Below are 11,512 nucleotides of genomic sequence, written 5' to 3' on the forward strand. Positions count from 1 at the left end.
GTGCCTGAGGCTCTGGGGAGGGATGCTGGGGAGGCTTGAAAAGCATAGAAATCTCCGTAGTCGCTCACAGACACATTGGGGGACCAAACTGATAAAGTGCTGAAACAGAGGCATGAGAGACCCGTGTGACAAGACCCCAGGCGGGGGCAAGGTGGACGCAGCTGGGGCTGTATCAGTTTCCTGTGGCTGCTCTAACAGATCACCGCAAACTTGGTGGCTTCAAACAACACAAAGGGGGACTTCCCTGTGGTCCACTTATTAAGACTCCGTGCTTCCAACGCAAGGGGCGTGGGTTTGATCCCTGGTCGGGGCACTAGGATCCCACATGCCAAGGGGCACAGCCAGAACATTAAACACACACACACACACACACACACACACACACACACACACACACACGTATTCTCTTACAGTTGTGGAGGTCAGAAATCCAAAATGAGTCTCACGGGGCTAAAAGTCAAGGTATCGGCAGGGCTGATTCCCTCTGGAGGCCCCAGGGGAGGTTCTGTTTCCTCATCTTGCCCAGCTTTTAGAGGCCGCCTGCATCCCTCAGCTTGTGGCCCCTTCCTCCGTCTTCAAAGTGCGTCACCTGGACCTCCCATCAGCCCACCTCCTTCCTCTGCTTTTGAACTTCTGCCCCCCTCTTGCAAGGACCCTGGTGATCACATCAGGCCCATCTGGGTCATCCAGGGTAACCTTCCCATCTCAAGGTCCTTAATGGAATCACCATGGTAGGCAGAATCATGGCCCCCAAAGATGATATCCACGTCCTAACCCCTGGAACCTGTGAATGTTATAAGGCAGAAGGGACTTTGCAGGGGTGATTAAGTTAAGCCTGGTGCTGTCCCTCACTAGCTGGGTGACTCCAGGCTGAGGCCCCTCCCCTATAAAATGGTAAACGTAGCAATCCTTTCCTGTGGGTTGCTGGGAGGATCCCCTGAGGCCACGAGTATACGGCAGTGAGGAGGGCCTAACACAGGATTAGTGTTGGTAGGCCATGAATGTGCCCTCTTGAAATCCTGCCCATCCTACAGGCCTGCTCAAACGCCGCCTCCTCCAGGAAGCCTCCCTTGGTCATTCCAGCCAGAGGTCTTCTCTTGCTTCTAAACTGAGCTCTTCGGGCTCTCTGCTTACAGCTCAGGACCCACTGAACCTGGACTGGCTGTTATCTGTGGGTAAGTTTCCGCTCTGCTAGAAGGAATTCCCTCTGGGCTCTAGCTTTCAGCACTAAGCCCGTCCCTGGCCCACCACAATGAACACTTCTGAATGAGTCCCTTCCGGGTAACAAGCTGGGCTCAGGGTTTCCATACATCGTCTCTAACCCACGTAGCCCTCAGCAAAGGAGCTGTCATTACCCCATTTTACAGAGCAGGCAACTGAGGCTCAGGGAGGTTGGCCCTCTTGCCCAAGGTCACCCAGCAAGCAAGTGCAGAGCTGGGATCAGGATATCTGATCCAAGTCTTCTTCTTCGAGTCTCTGTCTACCCTTCCTCCCAATGACACCTGCAGATGTTTCCTCTCTTCCGCTGTGAATCTAGAGGATTCTGAGGCTCCTTAAGGAATGGTAAATCCCTTGACTCCCAGGCTCTGGGTATTGCTGGGCAGGACCCCATGGTGTAGTTCATTGCAAAGGCTCTTCCTGTTTACTTTAGCAAGAATTCCCCTACACAGACCTGTCAGGTGTGCAGAGGGTGGGGTGGAGGTTCGGGATTTGCATACGAGGGTGGTCTGGTCTCCTCAGCAGGCTTTCAGATCCTGTCCTGCAAGCCTCAGTCTTGAGGTCAAAGGAAGACAGCCTCTGGCAGCCAACCCACCAGAGCCCCCAGAGCCTTGGAGAACACCTGCTCCCCCCTCCTCCTCTTGCCCATGAGGACCGTGTAGCCCAGAGAGGGGAAGGGACTTGCCCAAAGCCACACAGCAGGGCCAGGCCCACCTGGGCTTCTGAACGCGGAGTGAGCCTGAACTTCCCAGAGGACGGACACACACACACACACACACACACACACACACACACACACACGCACGCACACACGGAGGAGCTACTTTGCATGTTCCTTGTTTGCTAACTTCTGCAGCAGGGCGGGTCAAGGAAGAGCAGGCGAACAGTGTGTCTTTCTTCACCCGCTGAGGTCGGGAGCTGGGGATTTAGTGTATCGACGCCTCCACTGAGTGCCCACAACGGTGGGAGGGCCCTGCAGCCTCAGAGCAGGGGGTCTGGACCCCCATTTGTACACACATTGCAGAGAAAGGGGGCCAATGGGTGGGCAGATATGGGGGGGGCCGGCAAAACCTGCTTCCCCGGGAGAGTCGGCACCGCGTGGAGGGGGAGAGCCAGGCTGCTGTCCCTTCCCCACGCCCACCCCTCAGCCAGCTGCAGGAACCGCAGGGCGGTCACAGGAAGGATGGGCTGCCCTGCGCACGCAGAGTTGTGGCCCTGGAGAAGGCCTGCAGGTTGGCTGGTGCCAGCCACAAGCCACCGGCAACGTTCCCGCCAGTGGGAGCAGAGGTCCCGTCAAAGTCCCGTCTCCCGCGGGATGCGAGGGCTGCGCTCATCATGCCGGGGTTGGGGGCCCAACTCAGTGGGTGCGGCAGGGCCCCCGGCTGCCGTCTGTGAGTGGAGGGAGTGCCGCCAGCCGTCCGCAGCCTTTGCTCCGCTTCCACTCCCCACCCCCCGTCTGAGATTCCCAGCATCAGAGTCACAGCGTGTGAACCGGGAGGCCCCGTCCAGCCCCGTGAAGACTGCCCGTAGCTTCCCTTTGCTGCATGAGGGCACGGGCCCAGGGAGGGGGCGGCGGTGGCCCCAGTCACACGGGCGGTCGGCAGCGACGTCACACAGAATCCAGGTTTCCTGACCGCCCAGCCTAGGGACCTCTCCACCAGAACTGTGGGGCTGACTGCACAACTCCAAGGGGCTCTGCTTTCACGGAACGCGGAGCCAGTGGCGGCCTCTGAGGTTGCACGGGGAGATGAGGGGCTGCCGCTGCTGAGGGCTGGGAGGGCGTGGGTGGAGCAAGTGAGGCTTCAGGATGGCGCCAGAAACTCAACCCATAGGATCGATATTCTCCACGGTAAGTAACAAAACCAGAATTTTAATATTAAAACAAAGCAGTCACCTTAAGGCGCAGAAACCAACACCGGAATTCATTTTCCGATGAAATGTCCCGCCAGTGGTGTCAGCTTCAGGCAACATCTCTGGGCCCCTGCCAGCCCCTGAGGGACATTCTGGGAGGTGCCCGGCAGCCCTCCAAGGAAATCACTGGTAAGGATGGAAATGCACCTCCCAGGGTCAGCCCAGGCATTCACACGGGTGGCTGAGCTGACCCCAGCCTGTCCCCAAGCGTGACCGCCCGGAGCTGACTGCACTGGCCCGGAAGGCATGGATGGATGCGGGAATGGAGGTGGCAGAGCCTGGGCGCTGGGGCAGTGGGGGGAGTGGAAGGATGTAGGCTTCTGGATCATCTAGAAGAATAGGACCTGTTCTGAAAGTTCACCAAGTGTGCCTCCGTCCATCACCTGCAGAATCAAGTCCAGCCCCTGGCCATGACCTAACCTTCCCAGCCCTGGATGGGCTCCCCCTGAGGCTGGCGCAGGCTACTCCAGAGGGAAGGAGCAGGACGAATAAAAGGGTGAGGGTGGAGGACAGGGGATAGAAGAGACACGACCAGAGAATGATGAAGAAGCTGGGCTGGCCAGAAGCGTCCGAAGCTGGGAGGGCCACACACCTTGGGGCAGAGCCTGGCACGGGCCAGGGGCAGCAGGAGAGACCCAAGACCCAGAAGAATCTTCCCAGGACCCAGAAGAATCTTCCCAAGGCACCCGAGCCGTTGATTGTTTTGGACCAAGGGAGGAGCCCAGGAGACAAGGGAGCTGAACTTCAGAAAGACAATCCATGGTGGACACACGGTGTGGTCTGGGGAGCCCAGCGGGAACACTGGTGACTGGAGGTGGTTCCAAGTCAGGTTCTGAGTCAGTATATTGGGGATGATAGCGGCACCAGCTGCCCTGAGCTCCTCCTGGCTCTCTGCTGAGGCTGGTCAGAGAGGGGAGCCCCCTGGGATGGAGGGAGGACGCACAGGAGACCGTCGCGGCCGCACCATCCCACTTCCCTGGGATTCTGGACAGGAAGCCAAGTCTTTCCTGTTATTCCCCGAAAGGCCTTTAGGGAATTCCTGATGCCATTTCCCACCCTTTGCCCACGGTATTCCCTCCTCTAAAATCCCCTCTCCCCTCCCCTGAACACTTGAAACGCAGCTCAACTGCACTGATTTTTCTTTTCTTTTTTCTTGGCCGCGAAGCATGCGCGATCTTAGTTCCCCGACCAGGGATTGAACCCACGCCCCCTGCATTGGAAGCAAGGAGTCTTAACCCCTGGACCACCAGGGAAGTCCCACAAGTGCATAGCTTTTTCAACACTTGCTCAACCCCGACCCTCCATTCCACTCCTAGGAATTTGTGTGAAAGAAAAGTAGTCACGAATGGGCCACAGATTAGCTACAAGATCATCTTCTGAAGCCTGTTGAAAATGGAAAAAACAAATTGCAACCGTCCTAACCTCCCAGGAGAGGAGATTGGCTAAGTGACCGATGGTGCACCCAGACAATGGTCATCCAAGCAGCCATTGAAAGGAGCTGGTGTGCTTTAGTTTTTTATTTATTTATTTTTTTGCCTGCATTGGGTCTTCGTTGCTGTGCTCAGGCTTTCTCTAGTTGCAGCGAGCAGGGGCTACTCTTTGTTGAGGTGCGGTGGCTTCTCTTGTTGCAGAACACGGGCTCTGGGCGCGTGGGCTTCAGTAGCTGCAGCACGCGGGCTCAGTAGTTGTGGCACACGGGCTTTGTTGCTCCGTGGCACGTGGGATCTTCCCAGACCGGGGCTCGAACCCGTGTCCCCTACATTGGCAGGCGGATTCTTAACCACTGTGCATCTATGCGGCTTCCCTGTGCCACCAGGGAAGTCCCTGGATCCAGTGTGCTTTATAAGGACTGACCCAGAAGGAGCCTGGGTGCTGGTGTGGAGTGAGAAACGTTTGCTTCACAATTGCGTGCTGGTTCTGTAAAAACAGCACAACGTACGTTTGTAGACGTTTAGAGAAACAAATCCGAAGAAGGTCCATCAAACCATGGCTAGCCGTTGCTTCTGGGGGCTGGGAAAGAGGGTTGATCTCACCCTCAATGCTATCTATAAGAGAGACTTGGATTTGTGTGTGTGTGTGTGTGTGTGTATTTTTACTAAAAAAAAAATTGAACAGAAAATAGATTTTGCAGAATAAATGCATCAACATAGGAAGCTGTTCATGATATCTTAAGTGAAAAAGTGGTTTAAAATCAGTATACACCATATGATTCCATTTTGTTAATTACACACACGGAAGGTTGCAAGGATAAAGAGAAGCATATCAACAAGGGCTGCACAAAGGGGGCTGTGTATTTTCTTCTTCCTTCTCAGCGTGTATGCTGTATTTTTCTGTCATGGGCACGCATGATAACATTATCACTGGCGTTACAAAAAGACTCCTTCGGCTCAAATATTATTTCCCTGCTTTGAGGTTTGCCTCCCCACTCCTCCCTCCAAGCTGCTGGCCCTCCACAGCTCCTTGGGTCGGTGTCCTTTCTCCTTCATCAGTGCTGGCTCTCTTGAACCCAACCCCCAAACCCGAGAGCCATCTCCCGGCAGACACTGCGTCCAGTCCTAGCACTCCGCTTAGGACCCAGCACCTAGGAGGTCCCCAGTAATTCTGAGAAGGATGTGTAAGCCCATCAGGGCCCCTGGCTCCTTCGTGGCAGGTGGGGTGGGACTCCTAAGGTGGAGCCCCTGGCTTGGGAGCAGCGGGCCAGACGCTGGACCCCCAGCTCCTCCTCCTGGTCTCGGTGGAGGGCTGTCCCCTCCCACCTCCCTGGGGTCCGGCTGGGATTGGGCAGGGCCTGGGGTTCCAATGACGGGGGCCGGGGGGGGGGGGGGGCGCTGCAGGAAGGCAGGAGGAGGGAAATCTGAGACAGAGGCTTGTGCTGAGGAGCCCGTGCCCAGGTCTGGCCTGATAAGTCTATCAGACGGTACCGCCTGCCAACCGTCAGCACGGAGCAGGCCAGCGGGCTTCGGCGGGAGGGCGCTCCCGGGCCGATAGTGCTTTCCAAGCGTTATCAGGGGCCTGGTGGCCCAGAGAGCGGGAGAAAGGGAGAAGCAGAGAGAGAGAATGAGAGAGAGAGGGAGGGAGGGAGCCTTCCAACCACTTCGCCCAAATGACAAGAGCCAGGGAAACGAGGCCTCTGAGGCTCCTGGCGGGGCCTTGGCATCCCAGCCTCACGGGCAGAGGCAGCTGGGAATCAGTACCACGGAGGCACGGGTGGGAGCCTCCATTTCTCCCTGGGCACAGCCTTCCAGGCCACAGAACGGGCCTGATGCGGCCCTGCTCTTCAGCAAGGCTTAAAGAAAAAGTCCCCTTTTCTGGAAAGTTCCATGCCCCGAAAGGCACAAGGGAACAGGAGGGTACCTCTCCACCATTCTTTCCCACTCCAGCCTTTCCTCTCGCAGCCCCTGTGGTCTCGGGGTGAAAGTCAGTCTCCGTTCACCTTAGGGACCAGCCCCTCAGGGAGTCGGGTCGTGGTCATCCCTGCCTCACGAATGAGGAAACTGAGTCTCAGAGTGAGTGTAGATGAGGACCCAGGAGGCCAGGAGCGGGAAGACAGAAGGAGGAGGGGTGAGAGGCTGAGGCCTGGGACCCTGCCCCCACCCCCCGGGGCTGGAGCTCCCGCACAGAGAGCCTGTGCTCTGCAGGGGCAGCCGCTTGCAGCCGTGGCGCTGGCCCCATGCCCCCAGGCCCCTGCCCTCGGCGATGGCCATCCGAGGGAGGGGCAGATCCCCAGGTCTGCAGGGCTATCTTGGGGGGCAGCATCACGGTGGATTTTTACAATTCCCTTTTCTAGACTCTTCCTGACTTTTCCATGATTTCTATGATAAGAATGAGGGAGTGTTGGGGGCCTGGGGGAAGAAAGGTGATTTGTTTACTTTACGAGGGAGAGAAGGAGAGAGGGCAAGTGTCCCTGGTGGGCCAGGAATGCTGGGCCTTCCAGCCCAGGAGCACCACGCCTCTGCCCATCCTGGGGCACAGGCATAGGGCCAGGCCTGCCACTGTCTGCAGAGCCGACAGCCGAGTCCCCCAGAGTCCCATATGACAGCCTGGGTCCAGGACCTTCCAGAGGCGCAAAGGCTGCCCTAATGGGTCGGAAAGCGTTCATTCATCAGCTCCTATTTACCGAGCACCTGCCGTGAGCGAGGCTCCTTTCTAAGTGGCCGAGGAGAGGGCAGTGGGAGAAGCTCACAGTGCCTGTGCTCATGGCACCGAGCGGGGACACAGAGGGAAAACAGACGAAGCCAGGAGGAACGGGCGCAGGGTGTCGGCGTGGGGATCGCAGCGCACAGTACTGGGGCAGCCTCACCCTGGAGCCGGCCTCGTGGGAGGTGGGGAAGAAGAGATCCCAGACGGGGTGTCGGGAGGCTGGGATGTCGCTGTGGTCCCTGCCTGGCCGGGAGTCTTTCAGGCACTTCCTTCTAGTCTTCGGTTTCTCTCATCTGTACGATGAAACCCGTGGTCTTCAGAAATCTCAAGATTTGGCCCTCACCCTCCAGGTCTCAAGATTTCCTTTCGTCGACTTTTCTTTCTTTTCTTTTTTCTGCAGTCTTTTGCATTTTAATTAATGGATTAATTAATATTGAGATCGAGTTGACATATAACATTCTGTAAGTTGTACGTGTAGCCCATAATGATTCGATGTTTGTATATATGGTGAAATGGTCGACCCGATAAGTCAAATTAACATCCATCACCACACAGAGTAAAAAATTTTTTTTCTTGTGATGAGAACTTTTAAGATCTCCTCTCTCTCTCTCTCTTATTGAAGCATAGTTGATTTACAATATTGTGTTAGTTTCAGGTATACACAATTTTTTTTTTTTTTAGGAAAACAAAGTATTTTATGAAAGAAAAGTAAGTTAAAACCCAGTCTCCACATCTACGAGCCGCAAAGATGTACAGCAAAGTGATTCGGCTGTATATACATAGGATTTTTCAGATTCTTTTCCTTTATAGGTTATTAGAAGATACTGAACGTAGTTCCCTGGGCGATGCGGTAAGTCTGTGTGGTTTATCTATTTTATACATAGTAATGTGTATCTGTTAATCCCATACTCCTAATTTATCCCTTCCCCCCTTCCCCTCGTGGACTCTTGGACAAGGGAATGGAGGGCGCAGGTGACAACGGTCGGAGACAGACACTGGAGCTTGCGCATTCATGGGCCGGCAGTACATGTGGCTTCAGGCCAGCATCCAGACACAGAGCACGGTTTGAAATTCGGGAAGATAGAAAAGGGGTGACTGACACCCCTTCCTGCAGCTTAGACCTCTGCTGCTCTCGCCTGGTAACACCTTGAGTCTGAGCCTCTGCCCTTTGTCCACATTACGCACACATAAACGTGGCTGTTGTCATCGTCTTAGCCGGTGGCTCTGACCTTGGAGCACAGGCCCCGGGCTGGATCCCCGGGTCCAGCACCCTCCCGGCCACCGTGTGATGAACTGACCCAGGCCACACTCGTGGGCTGTCCCTGCTGACAGCTGGGGCCAGGCTGAAGTTCAGAGCTATTTCTGCAAAGGGTGACTTGGGACTTCCTCTCGGATCTCTTAAAAATAAAGGGGTTATCGTGGTCCTCAGGCTCTTTCCTCCACGTGAGGAACCCTGACATGATTTCTGGGGAAGAACTGCACCCCCCGAGCCTCCCTCAGCCCAGCGAGGACTTATCTCTGGGCTCAGTCGGGCAGCAGGAAGGGAGAGAAGCGACAACCGCGGCCAGCTCTTCCTGCCCCAGAAGCCCCTTTTGGGAGCAGCAGGGGATGTGGCCACTGACTCAGGGGCGTCAATCACCCCTCTTCCCCGGGGCTGCGGTTGCCCACCGGACTCCGGGGGGAATCAGAAATCAGGGGGGCAGAGAGCGTTCTGGGGAAGCCTTCAGCTCGTCCAGCCCAGCCTCTGCCCTGGGCCTCCCACTGCACCCAGCACGACCCTGTCTCTGTATGTGGCCCACGCCCTGCCCTGCAAAGCTGATGGGACGTCAGTCTCCACTAGATCACCAACTCTAGCAGAGGCTGGGAGACCCGCTCCTAGAGGTCAGGCCAGCCTGCAGGGAGAGTGAGGGCCGAGGAGGCAGAGGCTGTGGCATCCAGGGCCCAGGTGGGGCCCACCTCCCCCTCTGCAGCAGAGAGCGGCCCAGGGGCCAGCCCACCCACTCTGGTGATTCCTTCCCACCTTGCAGGCCCCAGGATTATAGTCCCAAGAGAAGGCAACTCCTCTCAGTGTTTCCGAGGAGATAACCTCAAGGTTCTGTACAACAACCTGGGCATCCGCTCAGGGCTGGGCCCTGATGAAGCGAGACCCAAAAAGGGGACATCTAGGGGACTCTAGGAGGCTGAGAGGTCACCAAGCCCAACCCTGGGTCGGGAAAGTCTTCCTGGAGGAAGCAGGCATCTGAAAGATGAAAAGAATTTTTTTTTTTTTTTTTTTTTAGGCCACAAGGCGTGTGGGATCTTAGTTTCCCAGCCAGAGGTCGAACCCCTGCCCCCTGCACTGGGAGCAAGGAGTCTTAACCACTGGACTGCCAGGGAAGTCCCATGATGAAAAGAATTCGATCTGTCAAAAGTGGAGAGGGTTGCCCCAAGCCAAGGAATGGCAGGTGCAAAGGCCCTAGGGAAACGTAAGGCCTCCATCTGCTCCCAGCTCCATTCCCAACCTGCTGGGGGCTTTGGTGCCAGCCAGTGCCCTGTTGGGGCCACAGAGGCCAAAGTGTAGAGCGAGGGTGACCTAGAGGGGTCACAGGAGCCATCCTGGGACTCTCGGCGCCCAGTCACATTCACCACAGCTTGCTGTCGGCTCTCGCTGTCCCAGCCAGCCAGTCCCTGCTGGCTCAAGGATGCCCACCTGTGGCCGGCCCTCCTCTGGGAGGAAGGTTCAGGCCCCTGAGCTGAGCGAGCGCCCCCAGGGCATCTCTGCAGAAGCTAAGAATCTTAGCTGGAAACGGTCGCAGCTCGGGGTTTCCTCCCTGCCCGGCTCCCGCCCCTCAGCCCGTTATCACTGCCCTCCAGCTGCCTCACCCCACGGCCCCCTCCAACCACCTCCCCTGGATGACTCAGCAAATCTTCCCTCCCTGGGGGGAAAAACAAGGGTAAAAAAAAAATCACAATGTCAGATTACAAAGCCCCAACTGTAGGACAGGCCCGTGGTGGGGAGATAAGGGTCCCGCTCGCCCTCAAAGCCCCTCTGGCAGATAAAGCTTCTAAAGCAGCAAAGGCTGCCGCAGGTGTGGGATGTGGAGGCCTGGTCTCGAGGAAGTCGCGGAGGCATGCCATCGGGTGGCCAGAGGGCCCAGGGCCACCGCAGAGCGAGCCAGGCAAAGAGGAAGCACCCCGCCACAGCAGCAGCTGGACTTGGTGCTGCCGTCCCACCACACCGGGGAGGGAGAAAGAGAAGGGTGGGGACCTTCACAGAAAGTTCAGTTGGAGGATACCCACGGACGCCCTCCACCCCGGCGGGCCCTCTGCAGCTCGGCCTGCAGACCCTGCTCCGTGCACGCCCAGCCACGTGAGGAGGTGAGGGTGCCCGTCTTCTGCAGGCCCGGTGGAGGGAGCGGCGGGCCACTGCAGGGCTGGGAGCATCCTCCGAGGAGGGCGGGGGGAGGCCGAGGTCACCTCAGCCACGTCAGCCCCGGAGACCTCTCCAGCGGGAGTCCAGGCTTCCAGGCCAAAGTCGGGCCAGACCTGGAGCCCCACCCTGGGTCTCTGACTCCCTCTCAGGAGGCCTCTGGACATGGGAGGGGGCGGGGGACTGAGGCCACTGGCTTCCTCTACCAGTGGGGTCGGACAGATGGACCGATGACGGGTTTGAAGTTAGGGCTTGTGTGGGGCTCTGCCATCCTAGGCAAGTCATTTCTCTACTTCGGGCCCGACTGCCCGTCTGTAAAAGCGATCACAAAACCCGTGGCAGGGCTGTCCTGGGGAGTGAAGGTGCACATGCCAGACAGGAGCAACCCCCAGCTCTGACCTCCGCCTCCGAGGCTGGGGGTAGAGGTCAGCATCTGGCTTGGGGACAAATGCCCACACCGTGCTCGGTAGCCACACAGGGCCAAGGGTCCGACTACCTGGCAGCTTTCTGAGGTCATTTCTCGGGAAAGGGTGAGATGGCTGGAGTGAAACAGGTACTGGAGGGGACCTCCAGGCACAGGCTTGGGTCCAAAGGCCTTACGCCCCTTTAAGTCCTCCGAGCCGACTTGGAGCTCCTCAAGCCTTCGCTGTGCCTTTGAGGGAGTCCTCTTCTTCCTCTGGGCCTCAGTTTCCCAAGATGCAAAAGGGAGAGAGCTGTTCACGAGGGGTCTACCATCCCTACGTGCCACAAGTTTGCAAAATATCAACTGCTCACGGGGTGTGTGCTTGGCCCAAGGTGCTGAACAAGAAGCGAGGAAAGCCAGCGGGGTCACAG

This window comes from Phocoena phocoena, chromosome 6 (genome assembly GCF_963924675.1).
Source record: "Phocoena phocoena chromosome 6, mPhoPho1.1, whole genome shotgun sequence".
NCBI lineage: Eukaryota > Metazoa > Chordata > Mammalia > Artiodactyla > Phocoenidae > Phocoena > Phocoena phocoena.